This window comes from Vanacampus margaritifer, chromosome 18 (genome assembly GCF_051991255.1).
Source record: "Vanacampus margaritifer isolate UIUO_Vmar chromosome 18, RoL_Vmar_1.0, whole genome shotgun sequence".
Lineage (NCBI taxonomy): Eukaryota > Metazoa > Chordata > Actinopteri > Syngnathiformes > Syngnathidae > Vanacampus > Vanacampus margaritifer.
Genome location: NC_135449.1, coordinates 19,499,047 through 19,507,433, shown reverse-complemented (window position 1 = coordinate 19,507,433; position 8,387 = coordinate 19,499,047).

The window sequence follows — 8,387 nt, the reverse complement described above, 5'->3', positions numbered from 1 at the left end:
AGTGTATTCTAGCATCCTGAAGATGATTCCAGCATTAATTTCATTGTGCTTATGCTCATTTTGAAGATTTTGACATTTTCACCTTAAGTGTACAATCAGGGGCTGAAAACGCGTTTAAAGCAATAAAAAGTTCATTTTGGCTCTCACACCTAAACTAAACGTTGTAGACTCAAAATTTTTGCTGTATTTAGTGTATTCTAGCATCCTGAAGATGATTCCAGCATTAATTTAATTGTGCTTATGCTCATTTTTAAGATTTTGACATTTTCACCTAAAGTGCACAATCAGGCTGAAAACGCATTTAAAGCAATAAAAAGTTCATTTTGGCTCTCACACCTAAACTAAACGTTGTAGACTCAAAATTTTTGCTGTATTTAGTGTATTCTAGCATCCTGAAGATGATTCCAGCATTAATTTCATTGTGCTTATGCTCATTTTTAAGATTTTGACATTTTCACCTAAAGTGCACAATCAGGCTGAAAACGCATTTAAAGCAATAAAAAGTTCATTTTGGCTCACACACCTAAAATAAACGTTGTAGACTCAAAATTTTTGCTGTATTTAGTGTATTCTAGCATCCTGAAGATGATTCCAGCATTAATTTCATTGTGCTTATGCTCATTTTTAAGATTTTGACATTTTCACCTTAAGTGTACAATCAGGGGCTGAAAACGCGTTTAAAGCAATAAAAAGTTCATTTTGGCTCTCACACCTAAACTAAACGTTGTAGACTCAAAATTTTTGCTGTATTTAGTGTATTCTAGCATCCTGAAGATGATTCCAGCATTAATTTCATTGTGCTTATGCTCATTTTGAAGATTTTGACATTTTTACCTTAAGTGTACAATCAGGGGCTGAAAACGCGTTTAAAGCAATAAAAAGTTCATTTTGGCTCTCACACCTAAACTAAACGTTGTAGACTCAAAATTGTTGCTGTATTCAGTGTATTCTAGCATCCTGAAGATGATTCCAGCATTAATTTCATCGTGCTTTTGCTCATTTTGAAGATTTTGACATTTTCACCTAAAGTGCACAATCAGGCTGAAAACGCATTTAAAGCAATAAAAAGTTCATTTTGGCTCACACACCTAAAATAAACGTTGTAGACTTAAAATTTTTGCTGTATTTAGTGTATTCTAGCATCCTGAAGATGATTCCAGCATTAATTTCATTGTGCTTATGCTCATTTTGAAGATTTTGACATTTTCACCTAAAGTGCACAATCAGGCTGAAAACGCATTTAAAGCAATAAAAAGTTCATTTTGGCTCACACACCTAAAATAAACTTTGTAGACTCAAATTTTTTGCTGTATTTAGTGTATTCTAGCATCCTGAAGATGATTCCAGCATTAATTTCATTGTGCTTATGCTCATTTTGAAGATTTTGACATTTTCACCTTAAGTGTACAATCAGGGGCTGAAAACGCGTTTAAAGCAATAAAAAGTTCATTTTGGCTCTCACACCTAAACTAAACGTTGTAGACTCAAAATTGTTGCTGTATTTAGTGTATTCTAGCATCCTGAAGATGATTCCAGCATTAATTTCATTGTGCTTATGCTCATTTTTAAGATTTTGACATTTTCACCTAAAGTGCACAATCAGGCTGAAAACGCATTTAAAGCAATAAAAAGTTCATTTTGGCTCTCACACCTAAACTAAACGTTGTAGACTCAAAATTTTTGCTGTATTTAGTGTATTCTAGCATCCTGAAGATGATTCCAGCATTAATTTCATTGTGCTTATGCTCATTTTGAAGATTTTGACATTTTCACCTTAAGTGTACAATCAGGGGCTGAAAACGCGTTTAAAGCAATAAAAAGTTCATTTTGGCTCTCACACCTAAACTAAACGTTGTAGACTCAAAATTTTTGCTGTATTCAGTGTATTCTAGCATCCTGAAGATGATTCCAGCATTAATTTCATCGTGCTTATGCTCATTTTGAAGATTTTGACATTTTCACCTAAAGTGCACAATCAGGCTGAAAACGCATTTAAAGCAATAAAAAGTTCATTTTGGCTCACACACCTAAAATAAACGTTGTAGACTCAAAATTTTTTCTGTATTTAGTGTATTCTAGCATCCTGAAGATGATTCCAGCATTAATTTCATTGTGCTTATGCTCATTTTGAAGATTTTGACATTTTCACCTTAAGTGTACAATCAGGGGCTGAAAACGCGTTTAAAGCAATAAAAAGTTCATTTTGGCTCTCACACCTAAACTAAACGTTGTAGACTCAAAATTTTTGCTGTATTTAGTGTATTCTAGCATCCTGAAGATGATTCCAGCATTAATTTAATTGTGCTTATGCTCATTTTGAAGATTTTGACATTTTCACCTAAAGTGCACAATCAGGCTGAAAACGCATTTAAAGCAATAAAAAGTTCATTTTGGCTCTCACACCTAAACTAAACGTTGTAGACTCAAAATTTTTGCTGTATTTAGTGTATTCTAGCATCCTGAAGATGATTCCAGCATTAATTTCATTGTGCTTATGCTCATTTTGAAGATTTTGACATTTTCACCTTAAGTGTACAATCAGGGGCTGAAAACGCGTTTAAAGCAATAAAAAGTTCATTTTGGCTCTCACACCTAAACTAAACGTTGTAGACTCAAAATTTTTGCTGTATTTAGTGTATTCTAGCATCCTGAAGATGATTCCAGCATTAATTTCATTGTGCTTATGCTCATTTTTAAGATTTTGACATTTTCACCTAAAGTGCACAATCAGGCTGAAAACGCATTTAAAGCAATAAAAAGTTCATTTTGGCTCTCACACCTAAACTAAACGTTGTAGACTCAAAATTATTGCTGTATTTAGTGTATTCTAGCATCCTGAAGATGATTCCAGCATTAATTTCATTGTGCTTATGCTCATTTTGAAGATTTTGACATTTTCACCTTAAGTGTACAATCAGGGGCTGAAAACGCGTTTAAAGCAATAAAAAGTTCATTTTGGCTCTCACACCTAAACTAAACGTTGTAGACTCAAAATTATTGCTGTATTTAGTGTATTTTAGCATCCTGAAGATGATTCCAGCATTAATTTCATTGTGCTTATGCTCATTTTGAAGATTTTGACATTTTCACCTTAAGTGTACAATCAGGGGCTGAAAACGCATTCAAAGCAATAAAAAGTTCATTTTGGCTCTCACACCTAAACTAAACGTTGTAGACTCAAAATTTTTGCTGTATTTAGTGTATTCTAGCATCCTGAAGATGATTCCAGCATTAATTTCATTGTGCTTATGCTCATTTTGAAGATTTTGACATTTTCACCTTAAGTGTACAATCAGGGCCTGAAAACGCGTTTAAAGCAATAAAAAGTTCATTTTGGCTCTCACACCTAAACTAAACGTTGTAGACTCAAAATTTTTGCTGTATTTAGTGTATTCTAGCATCCTGAAGATGATTCCAGCATTAATTTCATTGTGCTTATGCTCATTTTTAAGATTTTGACATTTTCACCTAAAGTGCACAATCAGGCTGAAAACGCATTTAAAGCAATAAAAAGTTCATTTTGGCTCTCACACCTAAACTAAACGTTGTAGACTCAAAATTATTGCTGTATTTAGTGTATTCTAGCATACTGAAGATGATTCCAGCATTAATTTCATTGTGCTTATGCTCATTTTGAAGATTTTGACATTTTCACCTTAAGTGTACAATCAGGGGCTGAAAACGCGTTTAAAGCAATAAAAAGTTCATTTTGGCTCTCACACCTAAACTAAATGTTGTAGACTCAAAATTTTTGCTGTATTTAGTGTATTTTAGCATCCTGAAGATGATTCCAGCATTAATTTCATTGTGCTTATGCTCATTTTGAAGATTTTGACATTTTCACCTTAAGTGTACAATCAGGGGCTGAAAACGCGTTTAAAGCAATAAAAAGTTCATTTTGGCTCTCACACCTAAACTAAACGTTGTAGACTCAAAATTTTTGCTGTATTTAGTGTATTCTAGCATCCTGAAGATGATTCCAGCATTAATTTCATTGTGCTTATGCTCATTTTTAAGATTTTGACATTTTCACCTAAAGTGCACAATCAGGCTGAAAACGCATTTAAAGCAATAAAAAGTTCATTTTGGCTCTCACACCTATACTAAATGTTGTAGACTCAAAATTTTTGCTGTATTTAGTGTATTCTAGCATCCTGAAGATGATTCCAGCATTAATTTCATTGTGCTTATGCTCATTTTGAAGATTTTGACATTTTCACCTTAAGTGTACAATCAGGGGCTGAAAACGCGTTTAAAGCAATAAAAAGTTCATTTTGGCTCTCACACCTAAACTAAACGTTGTAGACTCAAAATTTTTGCTGTATACAGTGTATTCTAGCATCCTGAAGATGATTCCAGCATTAATTTCATCGTGCTTATGCTCATTTTGAAGATTTTGACATTTTCACCTAAAGTGCACAATCAGGCTGAAAACGCATTTAAAGCAATAAAAAGTTCATTTTGGCTCACACACCTAAAATAAACGTTGTAAACTCAAAATTTTTTCTGTATTTAGTGTATTCTAGCATCCTGAAGATGATTCCAGCATTAATTTCATTGTGCTTATGCTCATTTTGAAGATTTTGACATTTTCACCTTAAGTGTACAATCAGGGGCTGAAAACGCGTTTAAAGCAATAAAAAGTTCATTTTGGCTCTCACACCTAAACTAAACGTTGTAGACTCAAATTTTTTGCTGTATTTAGTGTATTCTAGCATCCTGAAGATGATTCCAGCATTAATTTAATTGTGCTTATGCTCATTTTTAAGATTTTGACATTTTCACCTAAAGTGCACAATCAGGCTGAAAACGCATTTAAAGCAATAAAAAGTTCATTTTGGCTCTCACACCTAAACTAAACGTTGTAGACTCAAAATTTTTGCTGTATTTAGTGTATTCTAGCATCCTGAAGATGATTCCAGCATTAATTTCATTGTGCTTATGCTCATTTTGAAGATTTTGACATTTTCACCTTAAGTGTACAATCAGGGGCTGAAAACGCGTTTAAAGCAATAAAAAGTTCATTTTGGCTCTCACACCTAAACTAAACGTTGTAGACTCAAAATTTTTGCTGTATTTAGTGTATTCTAGCATCCTGAAGATGATTCCAGCATTAATTTCATTGTGCTTATGCTCATTTTTAAGATTTTGACATTTTCACCTAAAGTGCACAATCAGGCTGAAAACGCATTTAAAGCAATAAAAAGTTCATTTTGGCTCTCACACCTAAACTAAACGTTGTAGACTCAAAAGTATTGCTGTATTTAGTGTATTCTAGCATCCTGAAGATGATTCCAGCATTAATTTCTTTGTGCTTATGCTCATTTTGAAGATTTTGACATTTTCACCTTAAGTGTACAATCAGGGGCTGAAAACGCGTTTAAAGCAATAAAAAGTTCATTTTGGCTCTCACACCTAAACTAAACGTTGTAGACTCAAAATTTTTGCTGTATTTAGTGTATTTTAGCATCCTGAAGATGATTCCAGCATTAATTTCATTGTGCTTATGCTCATTTTTAAGATTTTGACATTTTCACCTTAAGTGTACAATCAGGGGCTGAAAACGCGTTTAAAGCAATAAAAAGTTCATTTTGGCTCTCACACCTAAACTAAACGTTGTAGACTCAAAATTTTTGCTGTATTCAGTGTATTCTAGCATCCTGAAGATGATTCCAGCATTAATTTCATTGTGCTTATGCTCATTTTTAAGATTTTGACATTTTCACCTTAAGTGTACAATCAGGGGCTGAAAACGCATTTAAAGCAATAAAAAGTTCATTTTGGCTCTCACACCTAAACTAAACGTTGTAGACTCAAAATTTTTGCTGTATTCAGTGTATTCTAGCATCCTGAAGATGATTCCAGCATTAATTTCATCGTGCTTATGCTCATTTTGAAGATTTTGACATTTTCACCTAAAGTGCACAATCAGGCTGAAAACGCATTTAAAGCAATAAAAAGTTCATTTTGGCTCACACACCTAAAATAAACGTTGTAGACTCAAAATTTTTGCTGTATTTAGTGTATTCTAGCATCCTGAAGATGATTCCAGCATTAATTTCATTGTGCTTATGCTCATTTTTAAGATTTTGACATTTTCACCTTAAGTGTACAATCAGGGGCTGAAAACGCGTTTAAAGCAATAAAAAGTTCATTTTGGCTCTCACACCTAAACTAAACGTTGTAGACTCAAAATTTTAGCTGTATTTAGTGTATTTTAGCATCCTGAAGATGATTCCAGCATTAATTTCATTGTGCTTATGCTCATTTTTAAGATTTTGACATTTTCATCTTAAGTGTACAATCAGGGGCTGAAAACGCGTTTAAAGCAATAAAAAGTTCATTTTGGCTCTCACACCTAAACTAAACGTTGTAGACTCAAAATTTTTGCTGTATTCAGTGTATTCTAGCATCCTGAAGATGATTCCAGCATTAATTTCATCGTGCTTATGCTCATTTTGAAGATTTTGACATTTTCACCTAAAGTGCACAATCAGGCTGAAAACGCATTTAAAGCAATAAAAAGTTCATTTTGGCTCACACACCTAAAATAAACGTTGTAGACTCAAAATTTTTGCTGTATTTAGTGTATTCTAGCATCCTGAAGATGATTCCAGCATTAATTTCATTGTGCTTATGCTCATTTTGAAGATTTTGACATTTTTACCTTAAGTGTACAATCAGGGGCTGAAAACGCGTTTAAAGCAATAAAAAGTTCATTTTGGCTCTCACACCTAAACTAAACGTTGTAGACTCAAAATTTTTGCTGTATTCAGTGTATTCTAGCATCCTGAAGATGATTCCAGCATTAATTTCATCGTGCTTATGCTCATTTTGAAGATTTTGACATTTTCACCTAAAGTGCACAATCAGGCTGAAAACGCATTTAAAGCAATAAAAAGTTCATTTTGGCTCACACACCTAAAATAAACGTTGTAGACTCAAAATTTTTGCTGTATTTAGTGTATTCTAGCATCCTGAAGATGATTCCAGCATTAATTTCATTGTGCTTATGCTCATTTTGAAGATTTTGACATTTTCACCTTAAGTGTACAATCAGGGGCTGAAAACGCGTTTAAAGCAATAAAAAGTTCATTTTGGCTCTCACACCTAAACTAAACGTTGTAGACTCAAAATTTTTGCTGTATTTAGTGTATTCTAGCATCCTGAAGATGATTCCAGCATTAATTTAATTGTGCTTATGCTCATTTTTAAGATTTTGACATTTTCACCTAAAGTGCACAATCAGGCTGAAAACGCATTTAAAGCAATAAAAAGTTCATTTTGGCTCTCACACCTAAACTAAACGTTGTAGACTCAAAATTTTTGCTGTATTTAGTGTATTCTAGCATCCTGAAGATGATTCCAGCATTAATTTCATTGTGCTTATGCTCATTTTGAAGATTTTGACATTTTCACCTTAAGTGTACAATCAGGGGCTGAAAACGCGTTTAAAGCAATAAAAAGTTCATTTTGGCTCTCACACCTAAACTAAACGTTGTAGACTCAAAATTTTTGCTGTATTTAGTGTATTCTAGCATCCTGAAGATGATTCCAGCATTAATTTCATTGTGCTTATGCTCATTTTGAAGATTTTGACATTTTCACCTAAAGTGCACAATCAGGCTGAAAACGCATTTAAAGCAATAAAAAGTTCATTTTGGCTCACACACCTAAAATAAACGTTGTAGACTCAAAAATTTTTCTGTATTTAGTGTATTCTAGCATCCTGAAGATGATTCCAGCATTAATTTCATTGTGCTTATGCTCATTTTGAAGATTTTGACATTTTCACCTTAAGTGTACAATCAGGGGCTGAAAACGCGTTTAAAGCAATAAAAAGTTCATTTTGGCTCTCACACCTAAACTAAACGTTGTAGACTCAAAAATTTTGCTGTATTTAGTGTATTCTAGCATCCTGAAGATGATTCCAGCATTAATTTAATTGTGCTTATGCTCATTTTGAAGATTTTGACATTTTCACCTAAAGTGCACAATCAGGCTGAAAACGCATTTAAAGCAATAAAAAGTTCATTTTGGCTCTCACACCTAAACTAAACGTTGTAGACTCAAAATTTTTGCTGTATTTAGTGTATTCTAGCATCCTGAAGATGATTCCAGCATTAATTTCATTGTGCTTATGCTCATTTTGAAGATTTTGACATTTTCACCTTAAGTGTACAATCAGGGGCTGAAAACGCGTTTAAAGCAATAAAAAGTTCATTTTGGCTCTCACACCTAAACTAAACGTTGTAGACTCAAAATTTTTGCTGTATTTAGTGTATTCTAGCATCCTGAAGATGATTCCAGCATTAATTTCATTGTGCTTATGCTCATTTTTAAGATTTTGACATTTTAACCTAAAGTGCACAATCAGGCTGAAAACG